The following is a 20,049-nucleotide window of genomic DNA, read 5'->3' as shown; positions in this document are numbered from 1 at the left end:
TATAACTTAAACACACACTAAAGGCCAGGGTTAGCGTTAGAATTAAACTCAAGTCCGAAAGATTGTTTCTCTTGCTAGGAGTTGCTCAAATAGTGCGCATGACGTATGGGAGCAAACTCAAATTAATGCTAGCAAGGAAATGTTAGAGAGAGAGAGGAAAGAGGGCAAACAAATCAAGCGAGAATCAAAGCGATTAGACACAGTGATTTGTTTTACCGAGGTTCGGTTCCAAAGAACCTAGTCCCAGTTGAGGAGGCCATAAAGGCCGGGTCTATTCCAACCCTTTCCCTCTCTCTCAAACGGTCACTTAGACCGAGTGAGCCTTTTCCTTAATCTCATGGGTCACTAAGACCCCGCAAGGACCACCACACACTTGGTGTCTCTTGCTTCTCTTACAAGCACTTAGAAAAGAAGTGAGGAAGAAAGAAAGGCAATCCAAGCAAGATGTTGAGATGAATTTGGCACTTGGAGAGTGTTTGATCTTTGGAATTGTGTCTTGGAGTGAATGCTCTAGCTCTTGTATTGAATGTGATCTTCAAAAAACTTGGATGACAATGAATGAGGTGGTTGGGGATATTTATAGTCCCCAACCAATTCCTAGTCGTTGGCAAAGGCTGCTGGCGATGGGCGCACCGGACAGTCCGGTGCGCCACCGGACATCCACTGTGCACTGTCCGGTGCGCGCCACGTCAGCGCAACCGTTAGGGTTCAGAGCAGTTGACCGTTGGATTCGCTTGTAGTCTTGCTGCACCGAACAGTCCGATGCCACAACGGACAGTCCGGTGCCCTCTGACTTCTGCCGCGGTATTGTTGCTCACTGTAGCTTCTGTAGTCGACCGTTGGCGCGCAAGGAGTCGTTGCTCTGCTGACTCACCGGACAGTCCGGTGGCACACCGGACAGTCCGGTGGCACACCGGACAGTCCGGTGAATTATAGCGGAGCGAGCCCCTAGAATTCCCAAGAGTGGCTGGTTCATATGATGTACGGTCTGGTACACCAGACATTGTCCGATGCGCCAAAATTCAGCACACTCTAGTTCTTTGCTCCAATTTTGATTGTGTCCCTAACTGGATTTCTTTCTTGGTTTATGTTGAACCTTATGCACCTGTAATAGATGATATCTAGACAAACTAGTTAGTCCATGTGGTTTGTGTTGGATGTCAACCACCAAAATCGATTATAGGAAATAGTTAACCCTATATCCCTTTCAGCAAGGTCATCCCCAACCCCTCTAGCTACCAAGATCACCCTAGCACCCCTAGAAACCACGGTCTGCCTCACCTCCGGTGCCTGCACCGCCACGACCACGAACAGCGCTGCCCTCGGCCAGCCGGAGCTGATAAACACCCCCCCGACGCCCAATCCTGGCCGTTCGTCCTTGATTCGTTGGTCCAAGTGTTCGAATAACAGTTCGCTCGGTTTATTGGACTAGGACCGTTGATCCGAGATCCGTAGCTAGGACGCCTTGTGCTCCCGCGCGTCAGCGTCTCACCCCGCCCCGAGCCCCACCTGTCAGACGTTCGCGCTGAGCCCTCGCCCGAGCCACCGACCTCGTTTAAGCCTCGCTCGAGCCCGCTGACCCGCTGGCCCCGCGCGTCAGTGCCTCGACCCGCCCCGAGCCTCGCCTGTCAGGCACTCGCATCCGGGCGGCCGCGAGCCCATCCACTAGATCTCATCCTGTCCGTTGCTCGAAGATCGAACGGCTGGCAGAACCCTGTACCCCTTTGCGTGGTAGTTTTGTTAGAAGGACCCTCGACTTCTGAAAATCAACCCGTCGTCCCTAGTTTTGCGCGTAGGCCCCTGTGCTTTTGCAGAAAGGCCCCTGACCTTTTAGTTTATTGTAGATTTAGACCTAGTTCTATATTTTAAATTCCAGAACTTGTTTATTTCATATATTTTTCATATGAACTCCAAATTGAGTGATTCAAATTGCAAAATGTTCATAAGATTATTCTCCATCTATTTAAATTATAATCATTCAATATTGATGTGTATTAATTTTAAGTCTAGACTATAGGTTAGTTTAACTGATGGTTTATTCATTAATAGGAAAATAAAAGGAAAACCCTAATGGTAATTAGATGATTAACTTTGTGAGATTAGTATTATGTAATATATGAGTCCATCTCTGGTGTAATTTTGGTAATTTATTAAGATAAATGAAGTTAAGCTATGTGGTCCCTGAGATAAGCAGTACTTAAAAAATCACGAACCTCTTGGTGTATTAGTCCACCCTAGAACCTAGGTTTTCCTCTTGTGTTTTTACTATTCTTTCGAGCTTGTGTTTACTTGATTGTACATGTTTGTTGTATTCTTTCTTTGTCATTATCCAAATGTGTTGAATGCATGATCGCTTTGCGTAGACAACGAGCAGCCTGTGGTTCCAAAGTGTGTTGCCGAAGGCTTCCCTGAGCAGCAACCTGATGGAGGCAAGTGTCCTTTGACCCATTATATCCTACTTACTTTATAATTCATTGTCCTGCATTACTTAATTGAAACCTAAGGATTGACTAGCCTATATTTACCTTGTCCTTGTTTACCTTTTGGGTTATTATGGTTAGCTTCATGCTATTGCTTTACTTTAATCAACGAATATGATGCGAATATGTATGATACGATGATGTTATCTTGATAATGATGATGAACTGTGATACTTTAGGGACCCAGACTGTTTCCTGAGTACCTCTCCGTAAGGACCTGTTCATTGAGAGACCACACGGGTGACAGTACAACCATGAGGGTGGAATGGGATGCCCTTAGCTGATTAATTAGAAAAACTTGAGGTGTAGTCGGCTTCGCTTGGTTGTCGAGGTTCTTTCCATTTGGTTTTGTTAGTCACCCTTCCTGTGGGGAGAAGTACTGTGTTTATCAAACTAGAGAAACCTAACGGGCAGCTATGACATCTGGGAAATTTTTGTAAAGGCTACGTAGTGAGACCTTGTCTACTCACATTGGTAGTGTTTGAGGGTTTGATCAACCCAAGGCAAAAAAGGATCACGACTCGTGGGTAAAGTGTGCAACCTCTGTAGAGTGTTAGAAACTGGTATATCAGTCATGCTCACGGTTAAGAGCAGCCTTGGAATCCTCTTGATTAGAATAACTTTGGATACTTTATGATGATTAATGGTGATGAATATAACTATGGTTTCTGGTATTTCCTCTTGGAGGGAGTACTTTTGGGTAATAACTAGGTTTATTACTAAAACTTGGCTTACTCCTAGTAATAAATATCTGACTAACTAAAAGCAATTGTTTTAACCTTAACTCCACATACAACTAGTCCACTTTAGCCAAACGGGACATTTGCTGAGTACATTGGTGTGTACTCACCCTTGCTTTTAAAAACTCCCCAAACTCAGGTTGTCCCCATTGCAATCAGTGCTTAGGAGGAGATGCATGCAACATGGAGGACTTTAAGGAGTTTCAGAACTATGATGAGTTCTAGTTGTGTTAGTGGTAAACCCCCAGTCAACTGCTTGTGAAGGCTTTATCTGCTACGTTTCGTATTCCGCACTTTGATTACGTTTATGGCTATGTTATGTTAATGACTCTGTAGATGTCTTGGACATCTTGATGTAATAAAGTACTATTTCCGCTATTTATTTTGAGCAATGTGTGATGATATACAACTATATAATCGATGTGTACGTGAGTTTTTGATCCTGGTATGTACATGGTTCGCATTCGGTTTGCCTTCCAAAACCGGGTGTGACAGAAGAGGACAACGAGACAACCAACAAAATCGCCTTACTTCATCATTTATCTTCACATCCACACTCTCAATGCCAACATAAATAGAATTAAATTCATTGAGATGTGATTGAATAATTTACCTTCCACCATATGAATAGTATAAAGACGCTCTTTAAGATGAAGCTTATTAGCAAAACCCTTATAGCTCCTCCAATTTCTTCCATAATTCTGCTGTAGCTTTTACATTCATTACTTCACGCAAAACATTCAGAGATAAACAGATCTATAAGGTGGGCAAAGATTTTTCATCAAGACCCTCCTATTTATCATCAACCATATCAGCATGTCGTGCTTGCAACGTCTTTCGCACATATAACTAAGTAAGATCAACCTTCATCTGAATCTGCTAAATAGGTAAATTAATTTTACCATCGAATTTTGGAATATCAAATTTAGTCGGCATTTATAATCCGAAATAAAAATTCCCCAAGTGAAATAGAATTATGTGTGTGATCTAATGAGTGCACATAGCAAAGGAATAAGGTATTGTTTCTTTGCTCTCCTAGTCGTGACCACATTTTAATTGCTCTTGTGCACTTCAGGTGGAATTCTAGAGACGGTAAATCGTTGAATGCTGTTGTGTCTGACAAGATGCTCGGCACAGTAGAGAAGGCGAGAGAAGCCCTAGCCAGAAGCGAAACGAGGAGAGGAGAGCGCCGCAGCTGCCGGATACGACTTGAGAAGAAAATCTCCTACTCGTCCTCAGACCGGACCGAACTGTAAGGATGCGTTTAGTTGGAGCAATTAGAATTGAGCGGCTTTATTATAGTTTTTGAGAATAGAGTCATTGTATTCTATGTTTGGTAGACAGAACAAAACTGTTTCATTTTTTGTTTGGTTAAAAAGTAGAATAGAGCAGAGTCACTCCGTTATTTGTTTGGTTGGAGAGTTATATGAGTGTAGAGGACAAGAGAGGGAGGAGAGCGCTCTCGTCCGAGAGAGCGCTCGCATTCAGTCGTTTTTGTGCAATGGGATCATTACAACTATTTATAATAAATTTACATATGGAGACTCCAGCCTCCAGGAGCCATTCCACTCCTCTTATGTTGGAAACCAAACATCCAAAAAATATGAATGGAACCGCTCAATTCTTCTCCACTCCTCAACCAAACACACCCTAAGAAACGACGTAGGTGCGCTCGGCCGACGCGAATAAGAGAAACCATCGGTCCACCTGGATCCGGACAGAGGAAGCGAACGTGCAGATTGCCTCAGCGTGAGGATGGTTGCTACGCGATCTAGACGACCGATCTGACAAGAACTTAAACTTAAACCATGATTTGCCTATACTCAGAATTTGCATTTTCAGCATATGAGGGTGTTTGGTTGTAGGGATTAAAGTTTAGTCTGTGTCATATCGGGTGTTTGATTCAATGGCGGAGCCGGAACCCGGCTAGCCTGGGCACATGCCTAGGCTCCACCGTTGGCTACCGTCTACCACCAAAGCGTGCGAGCATCTGCGTCAACACGCGAGCGCAGAGAATGACGTAGGAATTGACACAAGATCTACGTCCACACCACCAAAGTGACACGATGATAGCAGCATGAGTGTAGGAGCACCATCGTCTGCTTCAACCTACTAATTCACGCGCTCATCGCTACCTCTTTCCATCGTGATGTGCTCACCCTCTTCGCCTCCATGTGGCTGCGGGGCCACCTACTTCCCCGAACACTACACCTACTAGCAGCATGCTCGCGCTCAAGTCGTGTTCGATCTCTTGAGGACGCATACAGGGTGTTTGACGAATAGCAGCTGAAAGTCGCCTAGAGGGGTTGAAGGAAACAAGTGACATCTAACAGGGGGTGAATTAGGACTTCTAAAACTTTCTCTAAACTAGGCCACAAATAAAACCCTAGAGCAAAACCTATGCAATTAATCAAACTAGAATGTGCAAACTAGGTTTTGTCTAAGTGTTAATATCTCTACCGCAATGGCTAAGTTTCAATCCTAAACAATCTAAGTATAAAGACAAGATTGAAACTTAAATGCTTAATATAAATGCGGAAGGTAAAGAGCAAGTTAGAGATGCAAACTCTCGTGGATGACACCGATATTTTTACTGAGGTATCCAGAACCACACAAGGTCCCGACTAATCCTCGTTGGTGCCCCTACGCAAAGGGAAGCCCACGCGAGGGCAAAGCACCTCGGTCGAGTAACTCCGTAGAGAGCTGCGGACCTTCTCCACGCGCAAGTGGTGCTCCGCTTCCGGCTCCTCTCGGATGCTCCCCGCCGTCTCCACTAACGAGTGTCTGGCCAAAACGCTGCGGGCCTCGTTCCCTCCGGTACACGGTGGCGGCCGTGACACAATCGCGGTTGTCACGGTCTCGCAAGACTCTCGCCCCACTCGGTACTATTACAACGGCTCGCGCAAGAGCCGAGGGGTTGTGTGGTTTATCTAAACTCACTCAACTAACTAGGGTTCACCTAGAGCAAGCGCTAAAGCGGTCTAACTAACCTAAGCACTTCGCAAAGCACCTACGCTAATCACCGAGTGATTCTATTAAGCACTTGGGTGTATGAGCACTTGGAAATGTCTACTAAATGCATTGGTATGTTGCTTAAGCTCCCACACCTTGGAATGGCCGGTTGCGGGTGTATTTATTTGAAGAAAAGTTGTGCTCTCTGTGACATACCGGACAGTCCGGTGGAGCACCGAACAGTGCACTATTCACTGTCCAGAGCGCCTAGCCGTTGGTCTGACACCGCAGACGACTACTGGCGCGCAGGCTTTTTACACCGGACACTCCGGATATCACACCGGACAATCTGGTGGTCTTCTCTCCACAGTGCCACCTGGAACTAGCCATTGGGGCTACTATTCCTGGTGCACCGGACAGTCCAGTCGTCTAGACCAGACAGTCCGCAGGCAACACTTCCTTTGTTTCTTGGACTTCGCTTGATCTTCATAATGTCTTATTTTGAGGTGTTGCTTTCCTCAATGCCTTGGTCCAAGTAACTTTAGCATCATGTGAACTACAAACACAAACACTAGCAAATACATTAGTCTATAGGTTATGTTGATCATCAAACACCAAAACCTATTGAGCCAAATGACCCGGGGTCCATTTTCCTTACAGGGGTGAATAGGCGAAACCTGGAAATTACAAACTGTGAACACAAACTTTTTCCGAGGTTAGCGTTGGAACAAGTATTAATGAGATCAGAGTACAGAAGAGAGTTCTTTTTGCCCACAGTTGCTCAATCAATGCGGATAACTTTTGGGTGCCAACTCAAATTAATTGCAAGCAACAAAACTAGAGGGGGAGATGAAGAAGCAAATCGAAAATAGTAATCAAATGCAAAGACACGGCGATTTATTTCTCAAGGTTTGATTCCAAGAAACCTAATCCCCGTTGAGGAGTCCACTAAGGACGGGTCTCTTTCAACCCTTTTCCTCTCTCAAACGGTCACGGAGACTGATTGAGCTTTCTTCTCAATCTCAAGGACACCAAGTCCCGCAAGGGCCTCCACACAAAGAATCAGAGCCTCTTGCTTCATGGTTACAACAAATAGAATGGGGAGAGATTGAGAAATAATCAAAGCTCAAATGATTACAAGACCTTGCAACACTCAAATGCGCTAGCCGCTATGTCTCTCAAACACAAATCGATCAAATGCGGCACAGAAATTGCTTTGAGTGCTTGAAGATGTTGCACTTAATGTGTAGTAGGTTGAGAGAGGTCTTGTGTCTTCAATGTGCTGGTTCGGGAGTATTTATAGCCTCCAAAAACCAAAAGAGTTGTTGGAGAAAAGCTGCAAAAACTGCATAGTCGGATGGTGCACTGGACCGTGAACAGAGCTTGTACAGTGTGCCATTGGACAATGAACAATGGACTCGCAAGTGACCATTCTAAATTCGGAGGTAGTCGTTGGTCCCTTATAAGACGGTCTAGTATGCCACCAGACGGTCCGGTGCCTGAAAGGTAAATGTGCCCTTGGGCCATTTCTAAGTATTTTGGTGATTAAGTGACCAACACAAATGGTTGTGTTAAACTATGTTAAATGGTGGACAAAGTGCAAATCAATACAAAGGTATGATTCTAGACTTAGTACATTGGTTTTTGTGTACTAACATATTTGTCTAATTGTTAGAATCAGAGAAAAGACAAGTGGAAAAGACTTGGCTCGAGCAACCAAGACTTTGCTCAGTCTGGGTGCACCGGACTGTCCGGTGGTGCACCGGACAGTGTCCGGTGCGCCAGGCTGGCGTCTGGTGAACTGCCCGCTATCGGGTCTCGACGGCGGCGTATGGCTATAAATCACCGGACTGTCCGGTGGTGCACCGGACTGTCCGGTGAGTCGGCTGCGGCGAAGTCGCCGCCCTCAGGAATCATGTCAACAACGTACGGCTAAAATTCACCGGACTGTCCGGTGGTGCACCGGACTGTCCGGTGAGCCAACGGTCGACCGCGCAATCCACGCGTGACGCGTGGCCGGGCCAACGGTCTGAAGGGGGCACCGGACTGTCCGGTGTGCACCGGACAGTGTCCGGTGCGCCAACGGCTCCAAACCGTCAACGGTCGGCTGCGCCAGAACAGGAAAGAAATCCGCACCGGACTGTCCGGTGCGCCAGTCGACAGAAGGCAAGAATTGCCTTCCTGGAATGCTCTCAACGACTCCTAGCTGCCTTGGGGCTATAAAAGAGACCCCTAGGCGCATGGAGGAACACACTAAGCATACTTTGAGCATTCTTGATCATTCACACTTCGTCTTTGCACACTCGTTTGACATTCTTAGTGATTTGAGCTCCGTTCTAGTGAGAACTTTGTGACATTCATTTGAGCTCAAGTCTTGGCCGTGTGTGTGTGCATTTTGCTGTGGACTTGTGTGTGTTGCTCATCCCATCCTTACTTCCGTTTTCATTTGTGATCATCTTTTGTAAGGGCGAGAGACTCCAAGTTGTGGAGATTCCTCGCAAACGGGATATAGTGAAAGGAAAAGAAACACCGTGGTATTCAAGTGGATCTTTGGATCACTTGAGAGGGGTTGATTGCAACCCTCGTCCGTTGGGACGCCACAACGTGGAGTAGGCAAGTGTTGAACTTGGCCGAACCACGGGATAAACCACGATGCCTCTCTGTGTTGATATCTTTGTGGTTATTGTGTTTCGCAAGCACTCCTCTCTAGCCACTTGGCTTTATTGCTCTAATACTTAATCAAGTTTGTGGCTTTAAGTTTTAAGTTTTTACAGGATCACCTATTCACCCCCTTCTAGGTGCTCTCAAGTGGTATCAGAGTCGTTCTCTTCAAGAAAGGGACTAATCGCCCAAAGAGATGGATCCTAAGGGAAAGGGGATGGTGGTCAATGACAATGAGAAGGAGTCCATCTTCAACGAGCCAAGGGATGACAAAGTCAATGACTCCGGCTCGAGTCAAAAGAAGAAAGACGGAAAGAAGAGGCGCATCAGGAAGGTTGTCTACTATGACAGCGACGAATCTTCCTCTTCTCAAAAGGACGACGAATACGAAGAGAAAAAGAAAACGGTTAACTCGAACTTTTTTTGATTACTCTTGTATTCTGCATAATTCCAATGCTCATTTGCTTTCTATTCCACTTGGTAAAGCTCCTCACTTTGATGGAGAGGACTACGAATTTTGGAGTCACAAAATGCGTAGTCATTTGTTCTCTCTTCATCCAAGTATATGGGAGATAGTAGAAAACGGAATGCAATTTGATAGTTCGGATAATTCTATGTTTATCAATGAACAAATCCATAAGAATGCACAAGCCACTACTGTTCTTTTAGCATCCTTGTGCAGGGAAGAATACAATAAGGTGAGAGGCTTGGACAATGCCAAGCAGATCTGGGACACCCTCAAGGTCTCACATGAGGGGAACGACGTCACCATGCTCACCAAGATGGAGTTGGTGGAAGGCGAACTAGGAAGGTTCGCAATGATCAGGGGGGAGGAGCCAACCCAAACGCACAACAGGCTCAAGACCCTCGTCAACAAAATAAGGAGCTATGGAAGCACGCGATGGATGGACCACGACGTCGTCCGACTTATGCTAAGGTCCTTCACCGTCCTTGATCCTCATCTTGTTAACTCTATTCGTGAGAATCCTAGGTACACCAAGATGATGCCCGAGGAAATACTCGGAAAATTTGTAAGCGGGCGAATGATGATCAAGGAGGCGAGATACGTTGATGAGGCGTTGAATGGCCCAATCTACGAGCCTCAAACCGTTGCTCTCAAGGCAACAAGTAGCAGGGAGGCGCTACCTAGCAAGGTGGTGCAAGTTGAGGCAGCCGGGCTAAATAAAGATGAAATGGCCCTCATCATCAAGCGTTTCAAGACGGCACTCAAGGGTCGCAAGGAGCATCCCAACAAGAGCAAGACGAAGGGAAAGCGCTCCTGCTTCAAGTGTGGTAAGGTTGGTCACTTTATTGCTAATTGTCCCGATAATGATAGTGATCAGGATCAAGAAAAGAAGAGGGAAAAGAAGAAGACCTACAAGAAGGCTAAGGGCGAGGCACACCTTGGCAAGGAGTGGGACTCGGATTGTTCATCGTCCAACTCCGACGACGAAGGACTCGCCGCCTCGGTCTTCAACAAAGCGTCCCTCTTCCCCAACGAGCATCACACATGCCTCATGGCAAAGGAGAAGAAGGTAAGTACTCAAAATAATACTACGTACGCTTCTTCAAGTGATGATGAATCTAGTGATGATTAAATAGACTATGGATGTTTATTCAAAGGATTAGATAGAACTAAAATTGATAAGATCAATGAATTGATTGATGCTTTGAATGAAAAGAATAGACTTTTAGAAAAGCATGAAGATCTTTTATATGAAGAGCATGATAAATTTGTAAGTGCGCAAAATTCTCTTGCTTTAGAAGTTAAAAGAAATGAAATGCTTTCATGTGAATTGTCTACATGCCATGAATCCATTTCTAGCTTAAAGAGTATCAAAGATAACTTGAATGCTAAGTTAGAAATAGCTAATAAATCAACCTCTTGTGTAGAACATGTTGTGATTTGCAATAGGTGTAAAGATTTTAATGTTGATGCTTGTAGTGAACACCTAGTTTCCATTTATAAATTAAATGATGAAGTGACTAGTCTTAATGCTCAACTTAAGACTAGCAAAATGAATTCGATAAACTAAAATTTGCAAGGGATGCCTATACTATTGGTAGACACCCGTCAATTAAGGATGGGCTTGACTTTAAGAGAGAAGCTAAGAACTTAACAAGTCATAAGGCTCCCATCTCCGCCAAGGATAAAGGGAAGGCCCCTATGGCTAATAGTAGTCAAAAGAACCATGCTTTTATGTATCATGATAGGAAGTTTTCTAGAAATATTCATTATGATAGGAGTTATAATGCTTATAATTCAAATGCCATGTTTGCTTCAAATTCTTCCTATATGCATGGTAGAGATATGCATAAGAAAAATGTCATTCATCATATGCCTAAGAGAAATGTTGCTCATGTTCCTAGGAAAACAATTAATGAACCTTCTACAATTTATCATGCTTGCAATGCTTCCTTTGCAATTTGTAGAAAGGATAAGAAGGTGATTGCTAGGAAATTAGGGGCAAAATGCAAGGAAGATAAAACTTGCATTTGGGTCCCTAAGACCATTGTTACTAACCTTGTAGGACCCAACAAGAGTTGGGTACCTAAAACCCAAGTCTAATTTGCCTTGCAGGTTTATGCATCCGGGGGCTCAAGCTGGATTATCGACAGCGGATGCACAAACCACATGACGGGGGAGAAGAAGATGTTCACCTCCTATGTCAAGAACAAAGATCCTCAAGATTCAATCATATTCGGTGACGGGAATCAAGGCAAGGTTAAAGGACTAGGAAAGATTGCTATTTCATCCGAGCACTCCATTTCTAATGTGTTTTTAGTTGAGTCGCTCGGGTATAACTTGTTGTCTGTTAGTCAACTGTGTAATATGGGTTACAATTGCTTATTCACAAATGTAGATGTGTCTGTCTTTAGAAGAAGTGATGGTTCATTAGCTTTTAAGGGTGCACTAGACGACAAACTTTATTTAGTTGATTTTGCAAAAGAGGAGGCCGGTCTAGATGCATGCTTAATTGCTAAGACTAGCATGGGCTGGCTGTGGCATCGCTGTTTAGCACATGTGGGGATGAAGAACCTTCACAAACTTCTAAAGGGTGAACATGTGTTAGGTCTAACTAATGTGACTTTCGAAAAAGATAGACCTTGTGCAGCTTGTCAAGCAGGTAAACAAGTGGGAAACGCTCATCACAGCAAGAACGCGATGACCACATCAAGACCCCTGGAGCTGCTGCATATGGACCTCTTCGAACCCGTCACCTACCTCAGCATCAGGGGAAGTAAGTATGGTTTAGTAATTGTTGATGATTTTTCCCGCTTCACTTGGGTATTCTTTTTGCAGGATAAATCTAAAACCCAAGGGACCCTCAAGCGCTTCCTAAGGAGAGCTCAAAATGAATTTGAGCTCAAGGTGAAGAAGATAAGGAGCGACAACGGATCCGAGTTCAAGAACCTTCAAGTGGAGGAGTACCTTGAGGAGGAAGGAATCAAGCACGAGTTCTCCGCTCCCTACACACCACAGCAAAACAGTGTGGTAGAGAGGAAGAACAGGACGCTCATCGACATGGCGAGAACGATGCTTGGAGAGTTCAAGACGTCCGAGCGGTTTTGGTCGGAAGCCGTGAACACGGCTTGCCACGCCATAAACCGAGTCTACCTTCATCGCCTCCTCAAGAAGGCTTCGTATGAGCTTCTAACCGGTAACAAACCCAATGTTTCATACTTTCGTGTATTTGGGAGTAAATGCTACATTCTAGTGAAGAAGGGTAGGAATTCTAAATTTGCTCTCAAAGCTGTAGAAGGGTTTTTGTTAGGTTATGACTCAAATACAAAGGCGTATAGGGTCTTCAACAAATCATCGGGTTTGGTTGAAGTCTCTAGCGACGTTGTATTTGATGAGACTAATTGGTCTCCAAGAGAGCAAGTTGTTGATCTTGATGATGTAGATGAAGAAGAAGTTCCAACGACCAAAATACGCACCATGGTAATTGGAGATGTGCGGCCACAGGAACAAAAGGAGCAAGATCAACCTTCTTCCTCAACAATGGTGCAACCCCCAACTCAAGACGATGAACAGGTTCATCAAGAAGAGGCGTGTGATCAAGGGGGAGCACAAGATGATCATGTTATGGAGGAAGAAGCACAACATGCCCCTCCAACTCAAGTTCGAGCGACGATTCAAAGGAATCATCCCGTCGACCAGATAATGGGTGATATTAGCAAGGGAGTAACTACTTGTCGGCGTTTCGACCCCGGGGGGTCCCTGGACCAACGAGTAAATTGTCGCTGCGTGTCCCAGCCCAGATGGGTCGGCGCGAGATGGAACACAAGGGGAAAAAAGAGGGAACTGCGGCTCGTGTTATCCTGTGCCCAGGGCAGATGCGCTTGCAGTAGGGGGTTACAAGCGTTCGCGAGGGAGAGAGAGAGCCTGTCCGTCAGCCCATCCTCCCGCGCGGCCACCTTCTCGTACGAGGGCCCTGGACCTTCCTTTTATAGATGTAAGGAGAGGGTCCAGGTGTACAATGGGGGGTGTAGCGATATGCTAACGTGTCCAGCAGAGAGGAGCCAGAGCCCTATGTACATGCCGTCGTGGCTCTCGGAGAGGTGCTAGTGCCCTGTGCATGTGGCGACGTGGCTATCGGAGGAGCGCTTGAGCCTTGTAGAAGCACAGCTGTCGGGGCTGTCGGGACCTTGCTGACGTCTCCTTGCTTCTGTAGGGGGCTGAGAACCGCCGTCGTCATGGGAGCATGCAGGGTGCCATCATTACTTGTTTACCGGGGCAAACCAGATGGGATGCCGGTCTTGTCCCCCGTAGCCTGAGCTAGCTAGGGGTAGGGTAATGATGTACCCCCTGTAACGTGGTCGGTCCGAGCCCAAGGTCGGGCGAGGCGGTGACTCCTCCGAGGTCGAGGCTGAGTCCGAGCCTTGGGGTCGGGCGAGGCGGAGACCGTCTTCCGAGGTCGAGGTTGAGTCCGATCCCTGGGGTCGGGCGAGGCGGAGACCGTCTTCCGAGGTCGAGGTTGAGTCCGAGCCCTGGGGTCGGGCAAGGCGGAGACCGTCTTCCGAGGTCGAGGTTGAGTCCGAGCCCTCGGGTCGGGCGAGGCGGAGACCGTCTTCCGAGGTCGAGGCAGGGGCCGAGCCCCAGGGTCGGGCAAGGCGAAGCTTCCTATGACGCCTGGGGCTAGACTCGGCTGCTGTCAGCCTCACCCTGGCGGGTGGCACAGAAGTCGGAGCGGGGAAGGCGGCGCTGTTTTCCTGTCAGGTCAGTAAGTGGAGGGGCGAAGTGACTGCGGTCACTTCGGCCTTGCCGACTGAGGAACGCGCGTCAGGATAAGGTGTCAGGCGAATCTTGCATTGAATGCTCCTGCGATACAGTCGGTTGGCGAGGTGATCTGGCCAAGGTTGCTTCACTGCGAAGCCTGCCCGAGCTGGGCCTCGGGCGAGTCGAAGGTGCGCCCGTTGCTTGAGGAGGCCCTCAGGCGAGGCGTGAATCAGCCTGGGTCTACTGTTCCTGTCCGAGGCTGGGCTCAAGCGAGGCGAGATCGTGTCCCTTGAGTGGACGGAGCCTTGACCTGAATTGCGCCCATCAGGCTTTTGCAGCTTGTGCTGATGGTGATTACCAGCTGAGTTTAGGAGTCTTGGGGGTACCCCTAATTATGGTCCCCGACAGTAGCCCCCGAGCCTCAAAGGGAGTGTTGGTACTCGCTTGGAGGCTTTGTCGCACTTTTTTGCAAGGGGACCGGCCTTTCTCGGTTACATTTTGTTCCGGCGGGTGCGCGTGAGCTCACCCGCCGGGTGTAGCCCCTGAGGCCTCAGAGGAGTGGTGTGACTCCTCCGAGGTCTTAGTGCCTTTCGTGGTGCCTCGGCCGGTCTGGTTGTTCCCTCATGCGATCTGATCTTAGCCCGGGTGCATGGTCAGGTTCCGAGTTCTCGGGCTGGTATGTTGACGCTGTCAACGGTTCGACCGGAGCCGGGTTTGCGAGAGCAGCCCCCGAGCCTCTGCACAGAGTGAGAGGACGGTCAAGGACTGACTCGGCTTTTGTCATACGCCCCTTCGTCGCCTTTCCAAAAGGAGGAGGGGGAAAGCGCCATGTTGCCCTCGGAGGGCGCCGAACATGGTGTCTCCAGTGAGTTGCTAACGGGTGATCCGAGTGGACGCCCGTGCCCCGTTCGATAAGGGTCAGCTAGTGGCCCAGAGGCGCGCTCCAAAATTACCTGCAGGTGATTTGCCGGACCCGGTCCCGTTTGATAGGGTCCGAGGGCTCGATGCCTCCCTCTGATGGGATTCTGTTACAGAATCGCTCCTTCTGGTCTCGGAAATGTCCTAGGGTACCTCGGGAGCGTAGCCCGAGCCTTGGCCATGTATCAGACATACCCAGAGTCATCCCTCACTCTGCGTGTTCTGGGGCGGTTGTCAAACCCTTCGGGGGCCAGCCTTCAAACCCCTGATCAGTAGTGGGCGCGGAGCCCGAGTGCTCTGAGGTGGCTGTCGAACCCTTCCGAGGGGCCAGCCTTTGAACCCCTGATCAGTAGGGGGGCGCGGAGCCCGAGTGCTCTGAGGCGGCTGTCGAACCCTTCCGAGGGGCCAGCCTTCGAACCCCTGATCAGTAGGAGGGCTCGGGGCCCGTTTCCTTCGCGGAGAAGGATCCCTTTCGGAGTATCCTCTTTCCCGGTCCCTGTAGCAAGAGAGAGAAAGGGGAAGGAGAAAAGGATACGAATTTAAATGATGTGGCGCACCTTTTTTGACGCGGTCATCATGGCGGAGGTGAAGCGTCGCCCGCTTCACCTGCCAAAGGTGTCGCTTGCCCTGCCGCGGAGTTGATGCGACGGGACGGGTGGTTCGTGGGGCAGTCGTTGCACTAGCCGTTCGAGGGACAGAACATGGGCGTGTCGTCTTCACGCTGTGGGAGAGGGCTCCCCTGCTGCTCCAGGAGGGGACGTGAGCCTGCAGACGATTTGACTGCTGCTTCCGCCCGCCTGTTGCCGCCATTACTGCCGGCCCACTTTTGGCCATATCGACCGTCGCGCCTCCTCCCGCGGCTGACTGACCTGTGATTGATGTGCTGGGTTGGCACTGTTGGGCCATGTACAGGGTTGCCTCGAGTCGCGGCACCAGTTCCACAGTCGAGAAGGCGCGGCATTGGCGTAAGTGGCGGTGTAGTTTTTCGCACGTAGTAACCGGCGCGCTGGTTACATGACGTGTGGGCTTGGGCCTCCATGCTGGATGCATCAAAGTCGAAAGGGTGCATCCCCGTGGTGCAGTTGCATGCCGCCTGCATGGCGGTCCGCCCTTTCACTCGCTGGTTTAGGCGAAGGTGGAGGAGTGCTTGTAACCGTTGGGCGGTTACACGCTCTGCGAGCGGCGGTCTGGCTGCTTCTGTCCCAGGCCAGCTTGCATGTCATGTGGGACCCAGCCCCCGTGTCGTAGGGGAGGACCCTGGAGCGCGTTGGTGAAGACTTAGTCCGTGACGCCTGAGGACGCAAGCGCGGAGAGTCGCCTTTAAAAGGGATCGACCCCCCGAGTGGTAGCCATGCCTTCGCACTCTCCTCATGCATTGCGTCCTTCCGCCTTCCAAGCCCCCGGATGGGGAGCGCCCGCGTTGCCTTCGTCTCGTTGTGGGAGGAGCGCAACCTCGCAGAGGTTGGCACCTTTCAGCCATCGCTCGGCTTCAAGGATTTTCATCAGGCAGTCCGGCTGCATTCCCTCACCAATAGTCACCCAAGACGGTGACCACTAGTTCGATGGTGGGGAGAAGCAAGCCAGGTTGCGCCCTCTGCCCTGCCCTCAGCTTCAAGGATCTTCATCATCCTTGCTGGGGAGGAGGGCGAGGCGAGCCGGGGCCTGCCTTCGCGTGGGCTGGCGTCCCGCTTCTTCCTCCGGCTTCTGGGGGTGGAAACCATCCTCTAGCTCTGCGGAGGAGGCGTCCTCGAGCCATGCCGGGGAAGGCGAACTGCTGCTGCCCAGCCAGGGTGCAACATTCCGTCCTCTGTCCGGGCGACGGTGGCCAGCCGCACCGGGGGGGTCTCACAACACGTCGTACACCGCGAGGGCGGTACTCGAGTTCTAGGACGGTCCCATTCTCGTTTTCGTGGCGAGGACGGGAGTGAGGACCTTCCGGTGCGCTTTGGGGCGGCCGGCGCTCGCTGGTGCGGTGGCGGTGGGCAGGTGGACGCCGTCGTCGGTGCTGAGGTGGTGGCAGCCGGAGAAGGTTACTCCGCCGACGAGATCGTCGGCGCCATCTACGCTCCGGGCCTCCGGCTCTTTGGCTTTAATATCTGGTTCTCGTCCCCCGCGAGGGGACGCGAACGAGAGCTTTCCAGCGGTAGCGTTCGCCCTAGGACCATCGCTGCTGCTGCAGAGGTCGCCGGCGAGTCACCCGGAGCTTGTCGTCCCGCAGGCCCCCCGATGTGGAGGTTGTTCATACCCGCGGGAGTGGAACCGGAGTTCCGTTTGTAATGGCACCTTGAGTGCCGGTGTTTGTTCATTGTGGCTGTCGGGGCCTGAACATCTAGGTATTTGAGTGCAATACTGTGTTTCTTCCTCATTTCGAGCACCAGGACTCGCCTGTCGGCTAGCTGAACCGCTTAACCGAGCGTGAGTTGCCCTGTGCGGAAGGTGATGAGTGAGGTATCCGTATCCTAGAGGCGTAGGAGTCCCTCGGCTTGGTCGGCCTTGCCACTCAAGGCTTCTCCTGCTTAGTTAAAGAAACCCCCGGCCGCTCTGCGATGAGCCAGAGCCGGTGGCAGCGGTGTCAGCGTGGACAGAGGCAGAGTCGGCTCGAGAAGAAGCTGTGTCGGCCCAGGAGCAGGTGACTTCCTAGGCCGAGGAGGCGTAGCAGCGGCGGCTGGAACCTAGCCAGGTCGTCTACTGGCATGACCAACCCTGGAGTCGGCTGCTGAGGCCATGAGCCGGGCTGATGTCCTCGGGGGACAGCTGGCTGAGGCTATAGAGCGGCCGGTCAAGACGTCTGCTCGGGCCGGGTTCTTGGAGGAGACCCTGGCGGCGATGGCCCGGGTGCGGCGCTGACATCTTCCTTCGAGGTGGAGATCCTCCGCTCGTGTCGCCGTCCGAGGCCGGGTCAGGTTCCGCCGAAGGTGGAGTCGACACCGAGGGTGTTGCTGCTCCCTCTGTTGATGTCTGAACCTGCAGGAACAGTTTGTCTGTAGTGCGCGTATGTTTTTTTGCGGCCGCCGAAGCCCAAACATATCATTGTCGCGTCATAAAGCTGCGTTTCTTTTCCTCTTGTTTCGAGTATTAGGACTTGTTTGTCGGTAGCTGAATCGCTTATCCGAGCGAGAGTTACTTATCGCGGAAGGTGATGAGTGAGGTATCCGTATCCCGGAGGCGTAGGAGTCCCTCGGCTCGGTCGGCCTCGCCGCTTACGTGTAGTCTTACTCGTCCGCAGGATTCTATTATCGATATAGTCGAGAAGGCACGAAAAATCGTTTCGGCAGAAAAGTTTTCAAGCGTTAAGACTTGTTCGGTCAACGGAATCACTTATCCGAGCGTGAGTTACTTATCGCAAAAGGAGATGAGTGAGGTATCCATATCCCGGAGGCGTAGGAGTCCCTCGGCTCGGTCGGCCTTGCCGCTTACGTGTACTCCGTTGTTTTTAGGATCCCACTATCGAAGTAGTCGAAAAGCGCAAAAGATGTTCTGGCAGAAAGACTTTTTCCGAGGAAAATTTTGACGCAGTGGGGGTTCCCCCCTTCTAGCCCCTGAGGGAGGGTCGGGCTTTGCCGAGGCAAGGTTGACCCTTCCTTGAAGGTTAGACTCTATTTGTGTATGTAAAGAGAGCGAGGTATATGAACGACTTGAAAACATCTTAAGGGTAAAAGTGACGTAGCTGTCGGATGTTCCAAGCGTTGCTGTAGACCTCACCTTGACTGTTGGATAGCTTGTATGTTCCGGGCTTCAAAATCTTGGCGATGATGAATGGCCCTTCCCAGGGAGGAGTGAGCTTGTGGCGCCCTCGGGCGTCTTGTCGTAGCCGAAGCACCAAGTCGCCCACCTGGAGGTCTCGGGACCAAACCCCTCGGGCGTGGTAGCGTCGCAGAGACTGCTGATACAGTGTCGAGTGTAGTAAGGCCATATCCCGAGCCTCTTCCAGTTGGTCCAGTGAGTCCTCTCGGCTGGTCTGGTTGCTTCGGTCGTCGTACGCCCTTGTCCTCGGGAAACCGTATTCTAAGTCTGTGGGCAAGATAGCCTCGGCCCCATAGACTAGAAAAAAAACGGCGTGAAGCCCGTGGCTCGGCTTGGCGTCGTCCTCAGACTCCAGACCACCGAGGGGAGTTCCTTCATCCATCGCTTGCCGAACTTGTTGAGGTCGTTGTAGATCCTCGGCTTAAGTCCCTGCAGAATCATGCCGTTGGCACGCTCTACCTGCCCATTCGTCATGGGGTGAGCTACGGCGGCCCAGTCCACCTGGATGTGGTGGTCCTCACATAAGTCCAGGAACTTCTTGCCAGTGAACTGGGTGCCGTTGTCGGTGATGATGGAGTTCGGGACCCCAAAGCGATGGATGATGTTGGTGAAGAACGCCACCGCCTGCTCGGACCTGATGCTGTTTAGGGGTCGGACCTCAATCCACTTGGACAATTTGTCGATGGCGACCAGTAGGTGCGTGAAGCCCCGGGTGCCTTCTGCAAGGGACCAACGAGGTCCAGACCCCACACAGCAAACGACCAGGTGATGGGTATTGTTTGCAGGGCCTGAGCGGGCAGGTGTGTCTGTCTTGCGTAGAATTGACACCCTCGGCAGGTGCATACAATCCTAGTGGCGTCGGCCACCGTGGTTGGCCAGTAGAAACCTTGTCGGAAGGCGTTTCCAACGAGGGCTCGAGGTGCTGCGTGATGACCGCAAGCCCCCGAGTGTTTTTCTTGCAATAGCTCCTGACCTTCGGCAATGGATATGCATCGCTGAAGGATGCCTGAGGGGCTGCAGTGGTAGAGCTCCTTTTTGTCACCCAGCAAGATGAACGACTTGGCACGCCGCGCCAGTCGCCGTGCTTCGGCTCTATCGAGGGGTAGCTCTCCTCGGTGGAAATATTGCAGGTACGGGGTCTGCCAGTTTCGATTAGGCGTGACCCCATTCCGCTCTTTCTCGACGCGCAGTGCCTCACCCTTGAGGGCCGAGGGTGCCTCGGGCTGGGCCGAGGCCTCCCCGGGCTCGGGAGTGTCGTCGGTCTTGACAGAGGGTTGATGTAGGTCTTAGGAGAAGACGTCTGGGGGAACCGTTGTTCATCCCGAGGCTA

The sequence above is a fragment of the Zea mays genome, chromosome 3 (assembly GCF_902167145.1).
Source record: "Zea mays cultivar B73 chromosome 3, Zm-B73-REFERENCE-NAM-5.0, whole genome shotgun sequence".
Lineage (NCBI taxonomy): Eukaryota > Viridiplantae > Streptophyta > Magnoliopsida > Poales > Poaceae > Zea > Zea mays.
The sequence above is the reverse complement of the archived record's forward strand: the minus strand, read 5'-3'. Positions refer to the sequence as shown.